The sequence below is a fragment of the Erythrolamprus reginae genome, chromosome 2 (genome assembly GCF_031021105.1).
Source record: "Erythrolamprus reginae isolate rEryReg1 chromosome 2, rEryReg1.hap1, whole genome shotgun sequence".
Classification (NCBI taxonomy): domain Eukaryota; kingdom Metazoa; phylum Chordata; class Lepidosauria; order Squamata; family Dipsadidae; genus Erythrolamprus; species Erythrolamprus reginae.
This window is the reverse complement of record NC_091951.1, coordinates 231,599,068-231,624,651: the sequence shown is the minus strand read 5'-3', so window position 1 is coordinate 231,624,651 and position 25,584 is coordinate 231,599,068.

Genomic DNA, 25,584 nt, shown 5'->3' with positions numbered 1-25,584 from the left:
CAGACAAACTGAATTAAGTGTATTAAGAGATTGCATATTGTGGGGTGACAGGGTGGTAATTCCTAAACAGCTGCAGAAGAAAGCATTGAAATTATTACACCAGGGTCACCCAGGCATGGTAAAGATGAAAGCCTGGCCAGGAGCCACCTTTGGTGGCCAGGTTTAGACCAGGACATAGAAACCTGGGTAGCCACATGTCACCCATGCCAACAAACTCGCCCAGACCCACCAAAGACCAAACCAACGGAGTGGGAGACACTAAAGGGACCATGGTCCTGCATACACATAGACTTCGCAGGACCTCTAGCGGGACAATCATTCCTCATTGTGGTTGATGCATACTCCAAGCGTCTGGAGATTGTCTTAATGACCTCAACTACAACAGCAGCTACAATAAAGGGGCTGCGGAGACTTTTCTTAACACATGGACTGCCGGATGTGCTCGTCTCAGACAACGGTCCACAACTAACCTCCAGGCAAATGGAGGTCTTCCTGGCCGAAAGAGGGATCCGACATGCATTAATATCTCCCCATTTCCTGGCCGCTAGTGGCCGGTTTGAACGCATGGTGAGGTTCACAAAAGAAGCCCTGCACCGGTCAGCACCTGGAGAATGGCAACAGCAGCTGGATGAATTCCTTTTAGTCCAGGACATCACCCCACAACTAACCTCCAGGCAAATGGAGGTCTTCCTGGCCGAAAGAGGGATCCGACATGCATTAATATCTCCCCATTTCCCGGCCGCTAGTGGCCGGTTTGAACGCATGTTGAGGTTCACAAAAGAAGCCCTGTATCGGTCAGCACCTGGAGAATGGCAACAGCAGCTGGGCGAATTCCTATTAGTCCAGGACATCACCCCGTCGGCTAGCACAAACAAAAGTCCAGTTCTCATGGGGAGGAAACTCCGTTCCCAGCTGGACAGAATTCACCCAGAGTATTCTGAAAGGAAAGATAAGCATACAACGGAACCAGAACGGACTTTTAAAATGGGCGACCCAGTCTATGCAAAAGACTTTGACTCAAATCTCCACTGGAGAGAGGGGACAATTGAATCCAAAACCGGCCCCAAATCATACACGATCCAACCAGCCAATGGGAAAATCTGGCGCAGACACATAGACCAAATCAGAAAACGACATCCAAGTGAGTTAACGCAAAGTAACAATGACATTTTTCCCGTAGATCAAATGCATGGGAATTAGCAAAACCAACCAGACTACTCAGCGCATCCTCTTCTGGCATCCAGCGGCGGCTGCCTTGGAACCCTGGGGGCTGGCGTTGGAAAGGCCACTTCTACGTCCATAGGGCAAGACAATCTTTACCAGGACGGAGCAGCACAGGAGCCAGCCGACCAGGAGGACAACTCCCTGCAAACTGAACTGCGCAGGTCTGGGCGAGTCGGCAAGCCACCAATCAGACTACAAGACTACGTCACATATCTAAATGATTGACAGTTTGTTCAAGCTATGGGGGGAAGGGTGTTATGTTTGTACTTTTAAATAAAGGTAACCGCTGATTGGCTTAAGTCGCGGCTAAGGGAAACCTTGGCGCGAAAGTTTAAAAAAGAGGAACTCACGGCTGTTTTCCCCGCGCCAGCAAGGTATATAAGGCGCAGCTTTAGCCGGTAGCCAGCAGTCACTTCCTACCTGCGAGCTGGTCACTTCAAGTGTTCCTGATTGCCAATAAAGAGCTGTTAACCTTCCTCGGCCTCCAGCTTCTGATTTAACAAATCCAAGTACAGGTCCAGACTTACTGATGAGCATCTTCAAGCCCTATGGAGGATCTCAACTGCTTCCTCCCTTAAACCAAATGTGGCTTGGCTGTGCAAGAGTAAGAGCTGCCAGATCTCTAGCAGCAAGAAGTAGGGAGAAGAAGCCACGTTCAAAACAGTTCATGTTCAATGTTCCAATCATGTTCAGAAAGTTAAATGTTAAAGAACTATTAATACAGACATTTAAATCTCAATAATACTAATTACATTTCTCTAGTCAGCAACTTCAGTATATGTGGTTTCTTCAGTCTTCTATATCTGCTGTATTATTATTGTTGTTGTTATTATTATTATTATTATTATCATTTTCATTTTTTTATTTATTACTGATTTATTTTTATTTTTCTTATGAATTTGTTAATTTATTATTATTTTTAAACATAAAATAAGATGAAAAAATAAAGACTTTTGATAACATTGGAATGTTTTTGTAAGAGCTTTTTTTGTGGAAAACCTGATGTGGCCCAGCCTCACCCAGACTCTACCTCCAGCGGCCCCCAGGTAAATTGAGTTTGAGACCCCTGGTTTAAAACAATGCCTTGAGGTAGGACCAAATGTCTATACATCTATAATAATTTAAAACAAATATTAACCTAGAACTTTCAGATAAATAAGAATAAGATGGAGCAGCCACATCTATGTTAAACCCCTAATGAAATGTATGGTCTTTTAAGCCCATCAAATTTTCAGAGAAACTGATTTTTAAAAGATTTTGACTTCTAAGCCCATATAATATGAAAAATCAAAATTAAGTTAAGAAAGTCCATAACTTTGTATTGAGAATCTGGATTTGCATGTCCAGCTGGTCTAACTAATCTAGCATCATGTGATGCTGCAGGTGAAACTTGAAAAATTAGAATATCCATGTATATGCCACTTATATGATATAGACCAGTCTAAATAAATAAAATTTGCTCCCAAATGGAAATATCCGGTGTAATAATTCCTTCCTGTTGCCTTGCTTTGTTTTGCCTTGGTATTTTATCGCCATCATAAACCTACTCATAGTTAATTATGGGATTTTGTGTTTGTGTGTCTCTCTTCACTGCAAAAAGTGTACAAACCAGAGGTGGGTTTCTCCCAGTTCGTACTGGTTCACAAGAACCGGTAGCCACCCGCTGGTGCCGTCATGATAATGTCACAAAACCGGATTGGTCAGTGCCGGTCCATGGGCACCACCATCTTTAAAAATAAAAAAAAATTCCCACCACATTTTAAAAATGTTTTTCCTCCTGAGCATGTGCAGAAGCCAAGTTCCTGTACTGTGCATAGGGAGGCCACATTTTTGTTTTTTTGGCTTTGGGGTTTTTTGGGGGGGGAGGGGATTTTTTTCTTACTGTGCATGTGTGCCCACGAAGAACTGGCCCTCCCACAAAGCGCACCCATGCGAACCAGCAGCGAGGGAAGTTGGAACCTACCCCTGATGCAAACCATTGAAAACACTGGCTGTCTCATCCTGGGGGGAATTACAGGAGGACAAACAGCATGGACCACATCTCAACATCTCTCATCTCAGGCCTGATTTGGAGGCCTTGTGTTGGGAAAGGCCATTTCCTATTACCCACAAATTCAGTGAATGCTGATTGGCTCTTATAACCATCAATCAATAACACAGGGGTCCTCTTTCCTGCTTATATTCTTGGAGGGAAGAGAAGTTGGAAATTTGGGAGCTGGGAGTGGAAGGACAGATGGGAGGGAAAGCCTGGAATCTTAGCCCTAGGAAAGCTACTATGATTTATAGAGGTGGTTCTCAACCTATGACCAGAATTGAACCCAAACTTTCAGCTGTTAAGTGAGACATTTGTTAAGTGAGTTTTGCCCCATTTTACTATCTTTTTTTTTTGCCATTGTTGTTAACTGTAGGTGATAGGTTAGGGCAGTGATGGCGAACCTATGACACGCGTGTCAGCACTGACACGCGGAGCCATTTTAGGTGACACGCCGGAGAAACAGGGAGCTTAGAGTGGTGAAGATGCAAATCTCCCCGCTTTCCAATTTCCCACCGACTGCAAGTACAGCAACTGCAATTATTATTATTATTTTTCCTCTCCCCTTAATTTTGTTTTGCACCAATTTTTTAAAAAATTGCGCCGGTTGCAATTTTAATTTTACTCCCAGGGCTATTTACCCGGGGTCCTACTTTGCTTACACATTAAACTGCTCATCCCATATCGCTCCGCCAGGATAGAAAGGATAGAGAGAAAGGGAATGAGAGAAAGGAAAGAGAGAGAAAGGGAGGGAGAGAAGGAAAGACATAGAAAGGATAGAGAGAATGAGGGAATGAGAGAAAGGAAAGAGAGAAAGGGAGGGAGAGAAGGAAAGAGTGAGAGATAGAAAGGATAGAGAGAAAGGGAATGAGAGAAAGGAAAGAGAAAGAAAGGGAGGGAGAGAAGGAAAGAGAGATAGAAAGGATAGAGAGAAAGAGGGAATGAGGGAAAGGAAAGAGAGAGAAAGGGAGGGAGAGAAGGAAAGAGTGAGAGATAGAAAGGAGAGAGAGAAAGAGGGAATGAGAGAAAAGAAAGAGAGAAAGGGAGGGAGAGAAGGAAAGAGTGAGAGATAGAAAGGATAGAGAGAAAGGGAATGAGAGAAAGGGAAGAGAGATGAGAGAGGAAGGAGGAGAGAGAAAGAGAGAGAGGAGGGGTAGCGAATTATGGATGTCAGAACTCACGCATGCGTAGTAGCGTGCGCCCACACTTTTTAAAAAATTTTAAAAGAACAAGAGAAAGCATGAGAGAGAAAGAACAAGAGAGAGAGAGAAAGAAAATAAGAGAACAAGAGAGAGAGAGAAGGAAAGCAAGAGAGAAAAAAGATAGCAAGAGAAAGCAAGACAGATAGGGAGAGGAAAGGAGAGCGACAGAAATGAGAACAAAAAGGGGAGAAAAAAGGAGAAATGAGAAAATGATTGAGGCAGAGAATGAGAGGAGAGAGAAACAAAAGAGAGAGAGAGGTGATTTTTGAAGCATATGGTAAAAAGCATCCAAATAATAAGAACCCACCCCCAGCCCACACCTGTTTTTGAAAAGAATTTAATGATAAAAAAAACCCAGCCCTCAACTGGTTTTGGAAATGGTTCGAGTGTATACACACACACACATAAGGGGGGGAAAGAGACAGGGATGGAAAAAGAGGAGAAGTGAGAGGGAGAAGGAATGAGGGGAAAAGGGAGGAAGAGAGAGAAATGAGAAACATGAGAGAAAAGGGGGAAAGACAGGAGAAATACCCAGAAATGAGACAGTGGTATAAATTTGAGGAGGGATGATTGATGATTGACTGTACAGTGGAACCCCGACATAAGAGCTGCTCTACTTAAGAGCAACTCGAGATAAGAGCTGGGAGGGGAGAGATATTTTTGTTCTACTTACAAGCCCAAATTCGAGATACAAGCGCCAAGGAGCTGTCTCCTGAAGCCAAACGCTAACTTCCGCGTTCGGCTTCAAGAGACAGCTGCGAAGCGGCGCGCGTGTTTTAAAAGGTTGCAGCCGGCCTGGGGGGCTCGGGGGGGTGCTTGCAGCTTTCTTTCTTGCTCTTTTTCTTTCTCTCTTTTACCTTCCCTTCCTCTATTTCTTCTTTTCTTTCTCCTTCCCACCTTCTTCCCTCCCTCCCTCCCTTCACTCATTCCTCTCTTACTCTCACCTTTCATAAGTTTCCTTGCTTCCTTCCTCTGTTCCTGTCCCTTCCCCCTTTCTTTCTTTCTTTCTTTCTTTCTTTCTTTCTTTCTTTCTTTCTTTCTTTTTTGCTCTTTTTCTTTCTCTCTTTTACCTTCCCTTCCTCTATTTCTTCTTTTCTTTCTCCTTCCCACCTTCTTCCCTCCCTCCCTCCCTTCACTCATTCCTCTCTTACTCTCACCTTTCATAAGTTTCCTTGCTTCCTTCCTCTGTTCCTGTCCCTTCCCTCTTTCCTTCCTTCCTTCCCACCCTCCGTCCATTCATTCACCCATTCCTCTCTTGATCGCTTAAAGCCGGTCCCTGGTGCAAAAAGGGTTGGGGACCTCTTTCCTACAGGATTGGGTGGCAGAGAAGTTGAACATATGTAAATTTAAAAGTTTAAGAAAGTTTACAAGTTAAATGAAAGAAACTTCATTATTCATTTATATGTACATGTACATTTCTTCATTAAAAACATGTCTTTCTGCATAATTTAGACTAACTTTGTGAGTTTTTTGAGGGCTGGAACCAATTAAAATTATTTACATTAATTCCTATGGGGAAAAGTCGTTCGAGATAAGAGCTGCTCGACTTAAGAGCCCAGGTCCGGAACGAATTAAACTCGTATCTCGAGGTACCACTGTATTTATAAGGGGATGTTACATGGGATTGTATATATGAGGGGGTTATTTATGTATGTATGTATGTATGTATGTATGTATGTATGTATGTATGTATTTATTTATTTATTTATTTATTTATTTATTTATTTATTTATTAGATTTGTGTCATTTTGGTTGGTGGTGTGCCCCAGGATTTTGTAAATGTAAAAAATGTGCCGCGGCTCAAAAAAGGTTGAAAATCACTGATTTAAAGCATATGGTAAAAGCACTTAAATAATAACAGAGAAAGAAAACCCCCAACCCTCACCTGTTTTTATTAATAGTTATGTTTTTGAATTTGCTGGTTGTTTTAGTTTTAATAGTAATAGAGTTTGGTTTGGTTTTATTATTAATTTCTTTTAATAAAAAAGAAGGGATTTATTATTTATTTATATTTATATTTATTTTTTGTTTGTTTATCTGTCTATCTACCTACCTACCTACCTATCTACCTATATATCTACCTACCTACCTATATATATATATATATATATATACTTCTATGCCGCCCAGTTTTTTTCTCAAGGTGACACACCACCCGAGTTATGCTCAGTTTTTTGGCGAATTTTGACACACCAAGCTCAAAAGGTTGCCCATCACTGGGTTAGGGGCTTGAGCAAGTTTGCTAGCTCAAGAGCTACATTGAAATGCTTCTTGTCAAAAGTTGGAGGTATTGAGTCTGCCACAGGAACAGTGAACTGCTTCTGAATGTTATCAATGAACAGCTGAGGAGCTGGAATAAGGGCCACTGCCTGGACTTGTTCAGCAATATATGGAATGGAAGTAGAAGCTTTGTTTCCAGTTCCTGTGATAGGAGGCGTGGCCAGGCCAGAAGCAGTCGTAGCCTTCTGGAGAAGTGATTTAAATAAGGCTGGTGGAAAAAGGCCTGCAGGAGTAGGCTGCTCTATTGGTAAAGCTTCATCAGCAGAGAGGGCCTCATCCTGACACTCTGCCTCTTCCATTGCTGAGGCTTGGCTCTCATTATCTGAGGTATCTGAATAATTATGATCCTCTAATCCTCCAAAGATTTGTGTTGCAAAGAAGGCTGGTTCAGCAGAGGCTGGGCCTGGTTTTGTGGGTGACTAGAGCAAGCTCAGGTAATCACCATGTAGAGTGGAAAAACAGCCATTTGCTGAAAAGCATCCATACACTGTTATATAATATTGGGCAATAATATTTTGAATGTTGTTAGGATCCAATATTGGTGGCTGGGCTGTTTGGACAGTCCTTGGTTGTTGCCCTACCTGAATGCCAGGCCCTTCGTTCTCTCCCCAGGATGGTGATCCCAACCAAATGGACTCCAGGGCTCTCCCCTATTGTGGAGTCCATTAAGGAAATGGTAAGGCCACTGGTAAGACCCCCTCCCTACTATAATGGCAGACATCCTGCCAAGAAATTATGGCAATAGATATAATATTTGCATTCTCATTTCAGGAGCCACAAGATGGAGAAAGCAGCCAGTGTTCAGGGTAGGTGAAAAAACGTGCAGAGGGGAGGCGTCTCTACTTCTGCTGCTACTGCTTGTGTCAAAGGACAGGTGACACAGGGCAGTCCCACTGGCAGGCCAAACTCCTTGGCAGGCCAGCTGGAAGGGCTCTTGGAGCCTCCACATGGCCACTTTTGCAAAATGGGCCATGGCTGCTTTTGATCTTTGTCCCCTTTGTTTTCTTCCCCCAGAGAGACGACCTATACCATCTGGCAGCGAGAGCCCTCTGAGGTAAGAAACCTTTGGCCAGGGGGGCAGAGGGTGAGCGTTAGGGTCTCGGCGATGCCTTGACTCTTGCTCGGAGGGGGAGAAATTATGGTAGATATCCTTCTAAGCTTAAGGCTTGCAAAAGCTTTCTCCCCCTCCCATCAGGAATGAAGGCATCGCCCTAACCTTAAGGGTTGCTGTTGGCCCATAGGGCCTGATGCACCCTGTCCTTTCTCAATCTTACTGGGACGCAGAAAGCTTAGGATTTAGCCTCCGTATCTTCATTTGCAGGATTACATGTCAGCTCAAATGGGGTCAGGGAGCAGCAGCAGCCGCAAGTCAGCAGGGACTGGTGTCCTTAATGGAGAATGGGATCATTGTCGTCCACAGGATTCTCCAGAGGACAGTTTGGCCTTTCCTTCCTTCCCCAGGAGCTGCAACGGAATGACGAAGAACCAGTTCCAGACACCTCCAGAGGTGAGTTGGTAGGTGGCTGTGAAAAGCCTGCAGGGAATGCGGAACTCCAGGAGACTGCGCTACGTAGGGATGGGCAGGACCCAGAATGGGTGGAAGCACTATTCCGGCAGCAGCAATGGAGCGCGTAGTCTCGCTCCATTGCCACCGGTCTTGCACGCTCCCCCCCTTGGAAAAAAATAAAGTATAATCCCCAAAAGGGATAAATCTGAAAGAGGTTCATAAGAATACAAACATTAATTAATACAAGGATTAATTTTTTAAAAAATCTAAAGGACAGGTTTTTTTAAAAAAAGTAAAAGATTGCCCTTTTTAATAAAGGACAGATATGGTCACTGTAAATTTATAGCTACTTTTTCTAGCATGGGCTCCTCTGGATGGTTTTAATTCTAGTTAACATAATTCTTAGTCAACCTGATTGTGGGTTTTTAAAGGAATACAGTATAGAATTGCAGCCATTGTCTTTCCCAACACAATTTACCTTATCTCCCATTCAGCAGTGGAAGAAGCTTTTGATTGCTTTTTGGAACTGTCAGTCAATGATAGCCCGACTCTTCCTTTTCATGTTTTATAAGTATATAAAGACCACTGAGGCCGGAAATGGCTTTATCGTTGGCTTTGAGGTATGTATGACCAACCTGAGTTGCTTTCCTCCCCACCTGAAATGTGGTTTAAAGTTGGTCTTTCTGTTTTCTTTTTAAATGACTCTGCAAAGCAAAACTAATAATTTTTTTGCAAAGTGTTGGTCTCCCAGGCTTGATAGTTGAATGGAAATTGCTCATTCAGAGATAAGTCGATTGCATTGTGTCCTTTTGAATAACACATGTTGGGCATCGGTGGAAGAGATGATTTATCCTTATAATTTGGGTTTAGGTTTTAGTAAAATATTTGACTTTTGTCAGATATAGCATCTTGGCCTTCTGCAGTGTGGATGTTACATTGTGCAACAATGCCACCAAAATGCTCCGGAGCCAACATAACTTTGCTATATTTTAAGAGAGGAGGTATTTCCCAGAAACTTAGTTTCATTGAGTTTTTTAAAGGGGGCCATATTTGGCTGTATCCTGGTGGGGTTTTTTCCCCCTTTAGCTTGTTTTGCAGAATTATTTGGTTTCTCTTTAAAATCCTGTGTCTGAAATTCTGTGGCTATATTGCTTTAGTTGCAAGAAATTAGCAGTCTTTGCCTTACAACAGTTTGCGATCTGAAAAACAAAGTCAGCTGGGAAACCAGGTTCACTTAACAACTGTGTTGCTAATTTAAGAAATGAAGTGATTTGCTTAACAAAATGGGTGAGGAAAGTAATACAATGAGGCAAAACTCATGTAACAAATTTCTCATTTAACAACATAAAGTTTGGTTTCAATTGTGGTAAGTTGAGACCTACCTGTAATGCTCAGAAATGCCAACAATTTCTGATTACTTTGAAAGAAAGTTATGCTGATAACTGTAGAATCAGGGTTAAAACATTTGCTTTGTTGAGGGTGTAAGTCTTTTGTCGAAAACACCCGAGCTATTGACTTGTAAATAATAAGAATCAAAACCTGAATAATTTGTACAAACACAGCTAGTTGGCAAAAGTGCAAGAATAAAGATCAGCCCAAAGCAAACAAATCACATTACAGTAAGCTAAATGTATGGAATCAAATATTAGTGGTGAGGAATCTTTTGACCTCACCGCTAAAGCTGAAGCTAAAGCTGAGATCTCCAGATGTTCTTGTGGTGAAAATAGATCAGGTTTGGAATAAATACTGCTTAATTAGAGGTATAGAGATAGAGTAGGGTTTATTTGTTTGCTTATTTAATTGGCCTTCCTCCTCCTGCAAAAGCTGCTAAAATTGTGTGTAATGTAATTTGATATATTACTGTGGTGACTGCATGGGATCTTGTCTCTCTATAGTGCTGCCCGCTTGTTCTCATTATTATCATCATCATGTCTTCTCCTGGAGCAGAGTTAATCCCTACAAGAATTGTAGATGATCACCAGGTAAGTGAACAATACTGGAAGAAGCCAGGATACCATTTAAGGATCAAACTGTAACAAGGATAGAACCCAGCATGGATTTTCTAATCTATTTCATAGATTTATAAAGATCTGCAGGCCCATAGGCTCCTAGTTTTATCACAGTAAAACTATCAAAGGACTTAAGAACATGCTGAGGAAAACTTTTGTACTCCTTAAATACACTGCTCAAAAAAAATAAAGGGAACGCTTAAATAACACAATATAACTCCAAGTAAAGCAAACTTCTGTGAAATCAAACTGTCCACTTAGGAAGCAACACTGATTGACAATCCATTTCACATGCTGTTGTGCACATTCAACTTTGTACACAGCAAAGTGTTCAGTGAGAATTTTTCATTCATTCAGATCTCGGGTGTTTTGTTTGAGTGTTCCCTTTATTTTTTTGAGCAGTGTACATTCTTACACTGTACTGTTTTTAAGCTCACAATAATGTGCTGAGAAACTAAAGTTCAACAGTATCGGTTTACTATTTATTCAGTTTTACATACCAGCATGAATCGTAACTTCATTGAAAATATGATCTAACTGCAGTTCAGCAAGGTAGAGCTGTTCTGCAATCCAGCAAGATGGTGACTCTATGGTATCTTATTTCTTAGTGTCCATCCAAAGGTTTGGTGATGTGCCATTAATCGGTTCTACTTATGAGTGGGTTTTGTCTCCCTATACTTTTGCCAAGCAGTCTCATCCAGCTATCCAAGCAGTCTTTGAGATGGCAGAGACGGATGTGAAGAGTATTGCAAGAAGCACAGAGCCTCTTCTCCACATATTTGAACCTCAACGTAAGTAATTGGTCATAGCTGGTAGGCTCACTCCAAACTATTCTTTGCCATGTCATTCTTCATCTTTTTGGCTTGGTTTTCCAATGTATGGTTTTTGAGATTGTCAGTAGGGATGCGGTGGCTCAGTGGCTAAGACACTGAGCTTGTCGATCGAAAGGTCAGCAGTTAAGCGGTTCCAATCCCTAGTACCGCATAATAGGATGAGCTCCTGTTACTTGTCCCAGCTTCTGCCAACCTAGCACTTTGAAAGCATATAAAAAATGCAAGTAGAAAAATAGGGACCACTTTTCGTGGGAAGGTAACAGTGTGCCTCTGGTGTTTAGTCATGCCGGCCACATGACCACGGAGACATCTTTGAATAGTGCCTGGTCTTTGTTTGCAATATACCGTATATACTCGAGTATAAGCCGGGTTTTTCAGCCCAAAAAATGGGCTGAAAAACACAACCTCGGCTTATACTCAGGTCATTGACAAAGTCACCACACGAGGGCGCCATTGCTTGAGCCAGAGCGAGGAGGCACCAGCTTTTGTCCCCTCTCGCACACCGTAGTTCCTCTCCCTGGCTCAAGCAAACGAGGCAGCCATTTGCTCCAACTGAGAGGGGGGAAAAGCAATGGGAAGCCGGTGAGGTCGTGTGTGTGTGTGTGTGTGTGTGTGTGTGTGCATGCCCCCTCTCCCCCCCACCGTGAAAAAAGCCAGCTACCTCTTGCTGAAACCCAGAGGCTTTTTTTTCTCCCTGTGTGTATTTGTCAACAGGTTTACAGTAACTATTCCTTGCGCTCTCTGCATTGCCCTTAGTTGGATTAAAAAGGCCCCCTGCTGTCAGATTCTCCTCCCCCTCCTTTGAAAGGATTTAAACTGTTTAAAAAATGGTATTTTGTGGTAGTTGCTGTCCTTGCTTGGATAGGATCTAATAATGTGTTATGAGGCAGAGCAAGACAGGAATTCTTTTTCTATCTGTCTATCTTTCTATCTATCTATTTTTCTATCTATCTATTTTTCTATCTATCTATCTATTTTTCTATCTGTCTGTCTGTCTATCTATCTTTCTATCTATATCTATCTGTCTGTCTGTCTGTCTGTCTATCTATCTATCTGTATCTATTTCTATCTATCTATCTATTTTTCTATCTTTCTATCTATCTATTTTTCTATCTATCTATTTTTCTTTCTTTCTATCTATCTATCTATCTATCTGTATCTATTTCTATCTATCTATCTATCTATTTTTCTATCTGTCTGTCTGTCTGTCTATCTATCTTTCTATCTATATCTATCTATCTATCTATCTATCTATCTATCTATCTATCTATGTATCTATCCATCTATCTATCTATCTATCTATCTATCTATCTATCTATCTATCTATCTATCTATCTATCTATCTATCTATCTATCTATCTATCTATTTGGTTTTCTATGCTGATAACCTCACAGCAGCTAATGCTGAAGCTCTTCTTTGGATACACTTATTTATTTGTTTGTTTGTTTGTTTATTTATTTAATTGGATTTGTATGCCATCCCTCTCCAAGGACTCAGGGTGGCTCACAGCATATATAAAAACAGAACAATAATGTAAATCCAATTAATGATGAAAAGGAATCCAGTTTTGAAGGATTTTAACTGTTAGGTTTTAGCTTTGTTGCTGATCGAGCTACTTTTTTTACTTTTTAATTTATTGTTAATATTGTTAATTTGTTTACCCTCTTTTAAATTTACAGAGCTAGTTTACTGGTTTTCTTTAAAATAAATATTCTAAAACATGTCTCAATTAATGTAATTTTATTGTTTTCCATTTTTATAAGTTACCAGTAGCCACTGCATTTTCTAACTTCGGCTTATACTCGGGTCAATACGTTTTCCCAGTTTTTGTGGCAAAAATTGGTGCCTCGGCTTATACTCGGGTCGGCTTATACTCGAGTATATACGGTAGTTTCTGATCTTTATTAATGGAGAGTGGGCGGGAGAGGGGAGAGAATCTTCTATTACTGATTAACAAAATTCTCCCCTTTCATGTGTATCTTGCAATTTACGGTATCTCAAAATCCAAGAGGAACCAGAACTTTTCCGAGACTGAGTTCCCTACTTTCTACTCTCTGGGATTAAAGTTCCGGGGTGGGTGGGTGGGTGTGAAGAACAATACAGACCTATTACAAGACCATGGACAAAACAGATGAATTACTGTAGCTTAGTACAATTTTTAAAAATTAAAACGTTCCAGAGATTGTGATGTCTATTGCTTTCCGCAGAAGCCAAGTTTCCGGCACTGCGCATGAGCCGCCATCTTGTTTTTGGTTTTTTATGAAAAATATTTTGCAAATTTTGGGCCCCTGCGCTTTGCGCGCACTCGCCCACATGGCGCAGGAGGAAGCGAATGGCAACGAGGTAAGTTAGAACCCACCCTTTACCTAAATGAGTGCATAGCATTGCAATCCCACCTTTATGTGATTACTTTCCTTTATCATTACACTGCAGCATAAAACAATATCGCATTTTGTAAATTCTAAGTAGCATAAAAACCAAATGCAACTAGAATCCAGTTGTTGAACATAACTGGGAATCTTTTAAGTAATCAAATCTTTTTTTCATCTTTACTGTTTACAGTTTCTTTTGCAAATATGTTTGCCTGTAGGAATCTTTACAGGCTACAACACAAATATCCTATTATGCAACAGACGGTGGACCAGGTAATCACTTGACCTTCCATAATATTAGATTGACTGCAGTGTATGCATGGTTCTTTTAGGATATTGTTTTATTAAATTATTGATTTTAATCTGATTGTTCTATTTCCCTATTTTACTATTGTTGTATTTATCTTACGTGTTAGCAGCTCTGACTCCGTTTTGGAATAAGTAAGTAAGTAAATAAATATAAATATCATAAATATAAATATCATATCTATCTGTGTAGATTCATGTAACCAAAATGTGACATTTTACATTTCATTGAATTTCAAACTCCCAACGTCCTTAGGACAGGGAATGTGAAGGATGCAGGGCACTGTAATTCAGCAAGACTTAGAAGACCACAAATTCTCTTTCTCTCTCTACTATAGTCAGTACAAGAGATAAGTGATCAACTTCATGAGAATGGATTTCAGACATAGCTGTTATCAGCAGGTGCTGAACCAACCAGGTCATGCTGAAATGCCAACCAGCCTTTTCTTCCTATGGGTGGGAAAAAAAGACATTTTATTTTCTCCTTTAAATATTTCACCTTCCAAATTTTTGGACTAGTAGGATTCCTCCAGCAAACATTTTAAAATGCTTTTTTTGCCTTTTTTATAAAAAATGTAAAACAGCCCCTTATGTTTAGTAGGGTCTATGTGAGGGTAAAACGTTTGGGCTTGGCATGTCAAAATTTTGGGAAACAGTTAACGTTTTTATTTTATTTATTCACATTTCTGAATTGCCTATCTCCCTCAGAGGGGGACTCTTACGTGTGTGTGTCACACAAAAACACATGAGAAAGAATTTTTTACATATTTTGAAAAGTATCAAACAATTGTGCGATTCCTCAGAATCTGCCATGTCATTTACCTTCAGGTGGTGTTTTTTCTGCAGCCTATCTGAGGCAGCTCCAGATCACACGAGGCCTCACATTCTTTTTTTGTGTAGGTTCTGTGGCTTCTGAAAACTATCTGATACTTGCCTGATTTTTAGAGCCTCCAGAGGTTGTGCAAGAGCGTGGCCCCCTCGCACAACCTCCAGAGGCTACATGGCAACGCACACATACCCCCATTCTCATGCAGCTCCCAAGATGTCAGATAATTGCATGAGAACAGCATGTGCTTTTGAGAATAATTGTTAGGTGTTGGTAAACACTGGTGTGTTACCCAAAACATGCCATATTTGACATGCGCTCCCTAGGTTCAGCATCATCATTATTCCTATTAGCAGGGTAATTGAGTTCCAGATTTATAAACCATTTGACTGGCTTTGCGGGTATTTTCATAAATAAAAGTTTTTTCTTGGGAATCTTTGTTTCATTTCTTACCCTGACCCATTGCTCAGTATTCCTAGAACATACTAATCAATTTGGTTTGTGCACATATAGTCCTCTACTTAACAACCATTCATTTAGTGCCCATTCCAAGTTAATAACGGCACTGAAAAAGTAGCTTAAGAGGTTTTCACAATTAATGACCATTACAACATCCCCATGGTTGCATGATCAAAATTTGGGTGCTTGGCAATTGGCATGTATAGATGACAGTTGCACTGTCTGTGTCTTGTGTGATCACAATTTCTAATCTTACCAGCTGACATATGACAATGTCATTGTCAGTTTCACTTAACAACTACATAATTTGCTTAACTTTTATGGCAAAAGATGTAAAATGGGATAAAACTCGCTTAACTGCCTTGCTTAGATGATGGAAATTTGGGCTCAATTGTGGTTGTAGGTTGAGGACTATCTGTATATTTGTTGTTGTTGTTTTTTAAACGTAATTGCTGCACTAAAAGCAAACTGAAATAAAATTCAAATTGGATGCAAAAATGACACATACCCTGTTTCCCCCAAAATAAGACATCCCCTGATAGTCGGGCTTTTAAGCCATTGGCAATAAGGCCAAACGCTTATTTCAGGGTTCAAAACAATATAAGACAGGGTCTTACTTTGGGGGAACACAGTAACCCAAATTTAGAGAGGAAGATACAGTATATATGCGCTGGTGCTTAATTCTGTCAATTTTCTTCATTCTTCTCTTTTTGGATTCTCACTGCCAGATCATGACAAATGCCATTGAATCTATTTATACCAAATTAACTGAAGTAAAGGACATTATGGATACCATGCTAGATATAAGCATCGAAGCTGCCGCGGAGAGCGTGGAAGTAACGTTGTGTTCAGCGAGGAGTGCTGTGGACACCATTATGGATATCGACATGGCACAGATGATGGCCAGTAGTGTTGACAAGATTATCTTCAAATCCGATGACTTATTAGAGCACTTTCTGCCAATCACGGATGAGGAATTTTGTAAGACTATGCGGTTCCCTCTCTTGATTATCCACATTTTTAATAAGTTTAACCTGTAAATTTATTTACTTCTTTTATTTCTACAGCTATCTATCTCTGCCAAGTGACTCTGGATGGCATATAATTCTAAAATTATAAAACAGTTAATTTTTTAATCCAAATGTATACAATAGCTGAGATAGTTAACCAACTAACAGTATTTCTTCTTTCATTCATTCAGTTTTAAAAACTTATTCATTTGAGTAAAGTTTAAAACATCTGAAAGTCATTAGCTAGAAAAAGTAGACCAAGAATGCATTTGCTGGCCTAGTAAAGATATACAATATTGAAAATATGTCAGAAGTAAGCATTGGGAGGTATTATTATTGTTATTGTTATTGTTATGATTATTTATTAGACTTGTATGCCGCCCTTCTCCAAGGACTTAGGTATGCTAAACAGATTAGATTAGTTATTTTTAAAAACCACGGAATCTAATATTTTATAGTTCATTTTTGTTAAAATTGAGTGCTGTTAATTCTGAAAATCTCTTGCCTAGAGAGCTCTTGCTGGTCAGTGAGTGATGTGAAATCTGAAAGACCCAACTGATATGATGAGCCAGTATTTGTGGCTTATTCAACAAACCATATTCAATCATCCATGACTTAACCTAAGCCCATTTCTTCCAAATCCCTCTATCGATCCTCTTTCCAGCTGATCCTCCTTGCTACAGCTGATTTTAAGACCGATGCAAAGGTTAGGTTGAAGACTTAAGTGAAAAGAGTACCTGTTTTTTCTCCTCTGTTATGGAGACTTTGGAAAACTTATTGTCACCTAACCTAAATGAAAGGCATGGGCATTTCTAACCCCCAGTCTAAAAAGTTCAAGGCCATAACAAGTCATCACTATCACTCATTGCCCATTCAATTTTGGTGTAAGGTCACCAAAAATGAAATGCTTTACTTTTTAAAAAATTGGGTCACATTTTAGCAAACAAAAGTACACGCTTATCGGGCTTATGAAATTAATTCTCTGACTTTACGAAAAACATTCTAAAGCAGTGTTTCTTAATCTCAGCAATTTTTCCGATTGTGGACTACATTTCCCAGAATTCCCTAGCCAGCATCCCACAGAATTCTGGGAGTTAGAGACCACACATCTTAAAAATTCTGAGGTTGAGCAACACTGTCCTAAAGTGTGGCAGATGATTGATAGGGAGCCTGGTACAGATCAGTTTATTGATCAAATGTACATACCTACCCATCTCCACCAAAAGGGTTGTATTTTACCATCTTGCCCTCTTTCACAAAATCTAACTGAACAGTTTCACAAAGCCTATGGATCTTATTTTTACACGGCAGGAAGGTTAAGTTCACTACACTAAAATGTAATAATAGTGTAGTGCTGGGGAAGGGAAGGCTGTGAAAAGGAGTCTGGGCCAAAGCTGATCTCTTTTTGTGGTTCCTCACCAAATTGTAGCACATGTGCTAAAATAATCCCCTCACTTCCTCAATTAAATATTATTAACAATGAGGGAGAGGAATTGAAATGTGGTTTTTTTTAGTTATTCGAAGTACAGTATAGCTCAGATTTCCCCAAAGCTTAATCAAGGGGGATTTATTTGAGGACTAAAGTGACTACTAGCTAAAATTTCTCGGAAACCTAGTTGTGGGGAATGTTATTTGTGAAATGAACGGACTGATAATATTAGCTCAGGGTTTGTGAATGGGGATCTCTTTTGATCTAATTGTTGTTTGTTTAGTTGCCATTGCATTTTCGGACCGCTCTGGAGCAGCCTCTCTTGAAAATCAGGAAGGAGAGCCAAGTTACTACAGGCGCCTCCTGGTCTGTTTTTTTGCCATCTCCAGGCTTCAGGAGGCTTTTCTGAACCCTGGGCAAGGGCAAAAAAAGGCCCTAAAAGCCTATTGGAAATCCGGAGGCTTCAGTGAGGCCTGTCCGCATATGTGGAAGGGCAGCGCAGGGGGGGTTGTGTGCATGCGGGGGGGTGAGAGAGCATTGCATTACAGGTGTGGGTACACATACGCGCCCTATCACCCGCAAGCGCATCCTTTTGGCACCCGGATGAAAAAAGTTTCGCCAACACTGGACTAAATCTTTACCCCCATTAGGTTTTAACTCTAGGTGTCAGCCTTCCAGAACCCAATTTCCATTAAAAACCAAGAGCAGCTGTGAGCCACTCTGATCATTGCATGATGCATTTTCTATCTGCTTACAAAGATTTAAAGCCACAAAACCAACAATTAAATCAGTAAAGACTGGAATTGAACAGGCAAAGTTAAAGCTACAGGCTTGCTTTGACTGCACAGACTAGAATATTTTTCACCTGCCCAGAAGAGCCGGGTAGCTGTCGGCCGGTCAAGAGGCGCAAACGGAGGTGGGAAATCCCAATAGGGGATTCCAGGGGCAGAGCTTTGACGTCACGGAGACGTCCTTTCTGGCCGGCCGAAACGGGGACTCCAGGAAGGATGTCTCCGTGACGTCAAACCTCCACCCCTGGAATCCCCTATTGGGATTCCCCACCTCCGTTTGCACCTCCTGACTGGCCGACAGCTCCCCGGCTCTTCTGGGAAGGTGACAGCTGGCTAGTAGAGCTTCTTGGCATTCTCCTGAACCTGAACCCGAACTTTTGCCGAACTTCCGGGCTTGGCATTCGGGAGAATGGCGAGAAGCGCCCCTGCTGTTTCGGAAGGTGACAGCCAGGCGGCGGCGTTTCTCGGCATGCTCCTGAACCCAAACTTTTGCCGAACCTTTGGAAAAGTTCGGGTTTGGGTTCAGCATACCGAATTTCACAAAGTTTGGTACGAACCCGAACTTTGCGATTTCGGTTCGCCCAACACTAATTATGGCCCTTAACTCACAGAGCTTGTTGCTCAAGCTTCGAGCATTCGTGCACATTACCCTAAGAACATTATTATCATTATTAGTTTTCCCCTTATCATCAACAACTACATCTATTTTATTTACAGCTCTCTTTTCATAAACTTCAAGCAACTGATTTATCATCATTGATCGGGGACAGAAATCATCCACGTCAGTTACATCTCTGTCCCCTTTACCTAGTTTAAATGCCTGTCCAAAAAAGTTCTGAACTCCTCACTGAGCACCTGGGTCCCTCTGTATGAACCTAGAACTTTCAATTAGTAAGAATAAGATGGAGCAGCCAAATCTACGTTAAACCCCTAATGAAATGTATGGTCTTTAAATGTATGGTCTTTTAAGCCCATCAAATTTTCACAGATACTGGTTTTGAAAAGATTTTGACTACTAAGCCCATATAATATGAAAAATCAAAATTAAGTTAAGAAAGCCCATAACTTTGTATTGAGAATCTAGATTTGCATGTCCAGCTGGTCTAACTCTAATCTAGTATCGTGTGATGCTACAGGTGAAACTTAAAAAATTAGAATGTCCATGTATATGCCATGTATATGATATAGACCAGTCTAAATAAATAAATAAATAAACGTATATGACACAGAGCAGGCTAAATAAATAACATTTGCTCCCAAATAGAAATATCCGGTGTAACCATTTCTTCCTGTTGCCTTGCCTTGTTTTGCCTTGGTATTTTATCGCCAACTGGGTTTCTCCCACTTCGGACTAGTTCACAAGAACCGGTAGCCACTCGCTGGTGCCATTACAATAATGTCACAAAACCGGATTGGTCAGTGCTGGTCCGTGGGCTATAAAGATGGTTCTCGACTTATGACCAGGATTGATCCCAAACTTTCAGCTGTTAAGTGAGACATTTGTTAAGTGAGTTTTGACACATTTTACTACCTTTTTTTGGCCATTGTTGTTAACTGTATGTGATAAGTTATTAACATGGTCGTTAAATGAATTTGGCTTCAGCATTGATTTTGCTTTTCAAACGGTTGCAGTAGATGATCAGATTTATTTATTTATTTATTTAATTGGATTTGTATGCCGCCCCTCTCCGAGGACTCGAGGCAGCTCACAGCATTTACAAAAACCAGAACAATCATATAAATCCAATTAATACTACATTAAAAACAACCATTAAATTCTATTAAAAGAAAGTAAAACCTATCAAACCAATTATTCAACACTCATACTTGAAACATTCATTGATCAGGGGGAAGATGTAAATGTCCCAAGCCTGGCGGCAAAGATGAGTTTTTAAGCTCTTTTGGAAGGCAAGGAGGGTGGAGGCAGTGAGAATCTCTGGGGGGAGCTGATTCTAGAGGGTCGGGGCTCCCACAGAGAAGACTCTTCCCCTAGGTCCCACCAGCCGATATGGTTTGGTTAACGGGATCCTAAGGAGGCCAACTCTGTGGGATCTCACCAGTCGCTGGGATTCGTGCGGCAGAAGGCGGTCTCGGAGATAATCTGCTCCTATGCCATGAAGGGCTTTATATGAACTTGGGAGACAGCAGTGGTCATAAATATGAACCAATTGCCAAACATCTCAATTTGATTACATGATCAAGGGATTGATACAAAGGTCATAAGTTTGAAAAGTGGTCATAAGTTCCTATTTTCAGTGCCATTGTAACTTTCAACAGTCACTAAATGAACTCTAAATGAAGCCTAATGACTACTTGTCCTATGTCTACCTAATCCTGTTTCCAATATTTTGAATTCTCCCATTACAGGAAGAATAAAAACTATAGCGATATGATACAATGGATATTTTAGAACCAAAAATCCAAAATTGGATTTAAAAGAAAGTCAGAAATTGTTCAGTTTCCGTGAAGCGTGTGCTTTCATATTTCATTGTATCTGATTTTGTACAAGTTGGGAAACTGGTTACTTTAAACTGGGTGTCTATTTTTATTTTTATTTTGTTCCTAGTGTATATTTGGAAATTTAAAATAGAATATATTTGCTACTACCAAGTCCATTCCTGAGGAAAGAAGAACTGTCTCTCTATATATATTAGGGCAGTGAATGTATTTCAGTACAGAATCTCTCTAATGTGAAGTCCCATTATCAATAACAGTAATCCTCAACTTAAGACTGCAATTGAACATTTGTAAGTTGTTGCAGTCCTAAATCGAGGCATCACATGGATTCCAGAAGGATGCAAACAGTGACAAATGTAAGGCAATTGCCGAGCATCTAATTGCAATTATGTAACCATAGATGTAGGGATACGCAGCCCCCATAACTCATAATATAAGTGGAGAGAGAGAGTTGGACTAAAAGTCGATTCCGCCCTAGGATGCCATGATGCCCTCTGTGCTTTGTGCCACAATGATGGTACTTCCCTGTTGTTCATGAACAGACAACTACCCACAGGAAATGCAGAGGCCAAAGGTCACCAAAAGAGTCAGCCACTGGCCTCCCCTAGACCCAGGTGAGCTGCCCTACTTGTGTAGACATAGACAATGGCTATTGTTTACCTGTTGCCAAGGGAACCAGATTGTCAGGGGGGTCACAATTTTAGAGATGCTTAGGTGGGGTATGGTCAAAGACAGGTTGGGAACCACTGTCCTAAGGACATTGCGTGAGGGTGCAGATGGTCAGGATGAAGCCAGAGTCAGCACCCAGTTAAGGGTTTTTCAGTTGTTAGGAATCTTTGAATTATACTTTTTTCCATCTGTTTGCCAATCAGATATTTAAGAATTGCTACTAATCCATTTGAACACTTTTAATTATTCAATTTTTTCTAGTTTTTTTCTTACAATGCTTATAAACTCTTAGTTCTCATTATAAACCGTAGAACTATTTCTTTTTTTAATGGTAATTTCATTTAAGATTACAATTTGCAACAAAGTAACAATTTACAAAGTAGTGTATCTGTAGAGGAAGAAACTCTTAAAGTTAATTTCTAGGTTCATTGTTCAAAATATTTTTAGTATGTGCAATGTTAAAATATTTTGCTTCATTCTATATTTATAATTTGAGGGTGAGTGATTTTTTATAATTGTAATATTTCATCTATTTTCCTTTAATGCCCAAATTTTAGACTTTTTTATTTTTTTATTTTTTAAATAATTCAAAATTATATTTTCCTATGAGAATGGGTCTTTATAATTAACTCCAAAATGTTATTTCAAATTTATCTGAACCCATAGCCATTTGAAACTTTTTAAAATCAAAAATTCAATACTCTTTCGCTATTTATTCCTTAAAGTTTGTCCTTAGTAACTTCTTTCAGTAAGGATTGAAGGAAACTTCTTCAGTTCTGTAAAACATATTGATTTGTTATTTTGTTGTAAAATTGTAATCTTAAATGAAATTACCATTAAAAAAAGAAATAGTTCTATGGATTATAACGAGAACTAAGAGTTTATAAGCATTGTAACAAAAAACTAGAAAAAATTGAATAATTAAAAGTGTTCAAATGGATTAGTAGCAGCGGGAGAAGAATCCTCCTCCCAGCACCCTGAGAAGCGAAATGTTTTATTCACTCTGGGCAGTCGAGAGAAAGGAAAATCAGGATTTTATTTACTTTATTTAAAAGGTGCCACCAAATCCCTGGTGTTTCCAAATCCCCAGCGGCTCGCCGAGCGCAGTTGTCCATGAGCGGCTGTAGGAGAGCGGCGGTGGCAGGCGATGGTCAGGAGGGAAATAAACTTGGACAATGGCAGCATCTCCGTTTGGATGGGCCTGTGAGGGGGATGGCTGTTGCTTTGCAATTCTCTGCCTCTCATGGATAACTGTGGGAAAAAAGCAATCACCTCCAGCGCTCCCACTCCAGCCTGTACTTTATTTATAAGGCAGTAAACCTGGACAATGAGGGAGTTTTCCAGCTGAAAGTGGTTGCTGCCCATCCCTAGGCACCGCTGGAGGTCTGCAGAGTCTGTAAGATCCTCTCCCCAAAATGACTTTCTGTGCAGAGGGGCTATCAGGGGCAAAAAGATGGGCAGGCTGACAGGCCAGGATGAGAAAGGAGAGGCTCAGCTAGAGATGGATGTTTTTGACATGCCACCTTCTTCTTTTGGGCAGGACTGAAGGAGGAGGAAGAGGAGGAGAAGAGACACCTCCTGGGGTAAGTACGCTTCTGTAACGTGGCCAGCCTAGAAAACTGAAGAAGAGCTCTTTGGATTTTTTTTTACTTGCAGGTATCGATGGCTGGGGCTGCCAGGACCCCAAATACATCGAAGTCTGGCAGGGACCTGGCCTTCGTGGGTTGAGTGTCCTCTCATCCGAGGGACTCTGAAGCCCCCAAGAAGGTGGCTAGGACTAAGGTTTAAAAGAGGGGAGGCATCTCTACCCTCTGCCTCTACTTTGGCTAACAGAAGAATGACTCAGGCCCTTAGTTCTCTCCCCAGGATGGAGATCCCCAGAAGGTGGACTCCAGGGCTCTCCTCTATTAAGGAACTGGTAAGGCCACTGGTAAGACCCCCTCCCCACTGTAATGGCAGACACCCTGCCAAGAAATTATGCCAATAGATATAATATTTGCCTTCTTATTTCAGGAGCCACAAGATGGACAAAACAGCCAGGGTTCAGGGTAGGTAAAAAAACGTGCAGAGGGGAGGCGTCTCTGCTTCTGCTGCTGCTGCTTGTGTCAAAGGACAGATGACACAGGGCAGTCCCACTGGCAGGCCAAACCCCTTGGCAGGCCAGCTGGAAGGGCTCTGGGAGCCTCCACATGGTCACTTTTGCAAAATGGGCCATGGCTGCTTTTGATCTTTGTCTCCTTTGTTTTCTTCCCCCGGAGAGACGACCTGTACCATCTGGCGTCGAGAGCCCTCGGAGGTAAGAAACCTTTGGTAGGGGGGCAGAGGGTTAGCGTTAGGGTTTCAGCGATGCCTTGACTCCTGATGGGAGGGGGAGTAATTATGGTAGATATCCTTCTAAGCTTAAGGCTTGCAAAAGCTTTCTCCCCCTCCCATCAGGACTGAAGGCATCGCTCTAACCTTAAGGCTTGCTGTTGGCCCATAGGGCCTGATGCACCCTGTCCTTTCTCAATCTTACTGGGACGCAGAAAGCTTAGGATTTAGCCTCCGTATCTTCATTTGCTGGATTCGATGACAGCTCAAATGGGGTCAGGGAGCAGCCTGGACCTGGCCTCATTTTTGGGATCCTCCAGCCCTTGGGTAAGTAAGACAAAGTCTTCTCAGTTGGGGAGGGGTGGAGTCCCCCTAGATAGTTCTCCTAACCTGACCGAGCTGTGCTGGAGCGCTCTGGACAGCGGAGCAGGGGGACACCCGGCCCTTGGGAGAAGGGACTTAGGTTAGACACATGCCCCCAAGCTCTGGTGCCAATGGCTCCTTTGCCACAAATCAGCAGGGACTGGTGTCCTTAATGGAGAATGGGATTATTGTCGTCCACAGGATTCTCAGGACAGTTTGGCCGATTTGGGCAGCCTGGAGGAAGACACCCCGGACAGCTTGGAGCGCCTCATCCAGGAATTAGAGGTATGTATTCGTTTTTTTCTTTTTAAAAATAATTTTGATTTACATACAGTGGTACCTCGGTACTCGAACGCTTTGGTTCTCGTACATATCGGATAACGAACAAAATTTTCGGCAAAAATTTGCTTCAGTATCTGAACAAAAATTCGGATACCAAACAGCCAGAGAAAATTTTGTTCATTATCCGAAATGTTACAGCCGGGGGCTGCTGCAATCCCAGCAGCTTCAGGGGGCTGAGGAGCTCTATAAGAGCTCCAAGCTGCAGGAAGGGTGGGGGCTGCTGCAATCCCGGCAGCTTCGCGGGGCTCCTTTCCTCATTGCTTCCTCTTATTACCTGTAAGCAGCTGCAAAAACTTTCTCCTTCCCGGCGGCTGCAACGGCGGCGCCGGGAAGGAGAAAGTTTCTGCAGCTGCATACATATAATAAGAGGAAGCAATGAGGAAAGCAGCCCCCCGAAGCTGCCGGGATTGCAGCAGCCCCCACCCTTCCTGCAGCTTGGAGCTCTTCTACAGCTCCTCAGCCCCCTGAAGCTGCTGGGATTGCAGCAGCCCCCACCCTTCCTGCAGCTTGGAGTACCGAATTTATTTATCCCATTGGAAATAAAGATTTAATTGGTTCTCAGAGAGTTAACAGGGGCTGGGAACCAATTAAATCCATTTCCATTATTTCCTATGGGATAAATAAATTCGGTACTCGACCAAATCGGTTCTCGACCACACTTTTGGAATGAATTGTGGTCAAGTACTGAGGTACCACTGTATATATAATAAGACAATAACGACAAACAGTGCATTTACATAAAATACAGAGAACAGAAAAAACAAGCAAGAGATATATTTCTTCTCTGTAGTAGAGACTGTTGACAGCGTCCTCTCTTTTTTAAAAAAAAAAATTCTTGGCGGTGTTAAGACCAGTGGTTTGAGTTGTATGTTGTTATAGTTGAATTCTTATGTTGTAAGTTCTTATCAAATAAACCAAGCAAAAAACTATATTGACTTTTTAAAAAAAGATTGTTCTTTAAGTTGTTACTTTATCTCGCAGCACTATAAAGGGGTGTTCTTTTATTTAACCAAATGTAAAATTATTCCCATATTTGGTAGTATTTTGTTTTTTCTTTTTCTTTTAGTTCCATTGTTAGTTTATCTGCTTCAGCACAATCTAACATTTTTTTTATTAAATTCCTTTCATTTGGCATGTTTTCATTCTTCCAAAATTGTGCGAT